The sequence below is a fragment of the Phocoena phocoena genome, chromosome 4 (assembly GCF_963924675.1).
Source record: "Phocoena phocoena chromosome 4, mPhoPho1.1, whole genome shotgun sequence".
NCBI lineage: Eukaryota > Metazoa > Chordata > Mammalia > Artiodactyla > Phocoenidae > Phocoena > Phocoena phocoena.
In genome coordinates this window covers 59,232,020-59,232,715 of record NC_089222.1, presented here as the reverse complement: position 1 = coordinate 59,232,715, position 696 = coordinate 59,232,020, and the positions used below count along the sequence as shown (strand labels likewise).

At 37.5% G+C, this 696-nt stretch overlaps 1 pseudogene; it reads left to right on the top strand.

Annotated features, from left to right (window-relative positions):
* The first annotated feature begins 213 nt into the window (after positions 1-213).
* LOC136122895 (small ribosomal subunit protein uS10m pseudogene) lies at positions 214-696 on the top strand (annotated as a pseudogene).

Here is a 696-nt window from a genome sequence, read left to right as displayed (position 1 = left end):
CTGAGTTATATAGTTTTTAAGTACTTTAAACAATAACTGCTTATCATATACACAACTTGCTTCCAGCTTTGTCCTTATTTCTTTTTTAACTTTATTGAGGAATAACTAAAAAATATAATTGTATGTATTTAAAGTGTAAAACATGATGATTTGATATACATATACATGGTAGAATGGTTACCAAGATCAAGATAATTAATGCAGAACGGCAAGATGGCGGCGCGAGTAGCGTTTGGGCCCCTGGGATGGCGTCTCTGGCAGGGTTCAAGGAATTTTTCTGTATGCAGTTCTAGGAGCAGTACAGCCAAAAATGGTGGCCTTCTTCTCACCAATATGAAGTGGGTACAGTTTTCAAACCTACACATTGATGTTCCCAAGGATTTGACCAAGCCTACGATAACCGTTTCTGATGAACCAGACACGTTATATAAGCGCCTATCAGTTTTAGTAAAAGGCCGTGATAAGACTGTATTGGACAGTTATGAATATTTTGTTGCACTTGCTGCTAAAGAACTTGGTATCTCTGTTAAAGAACATGAACCTCCAAGGAAAATAGAGCGATTTACTCTTCTCAAATCAGTGCATGTTTTCAAGAAGCACAGGGTTCAGTATGAAATGAGAGCACTTTACAGATGTTTAGAGTTAGAACATCTCACTGGGAGTACAGCAGATGTCTACTTGGAATATATTCAGTGA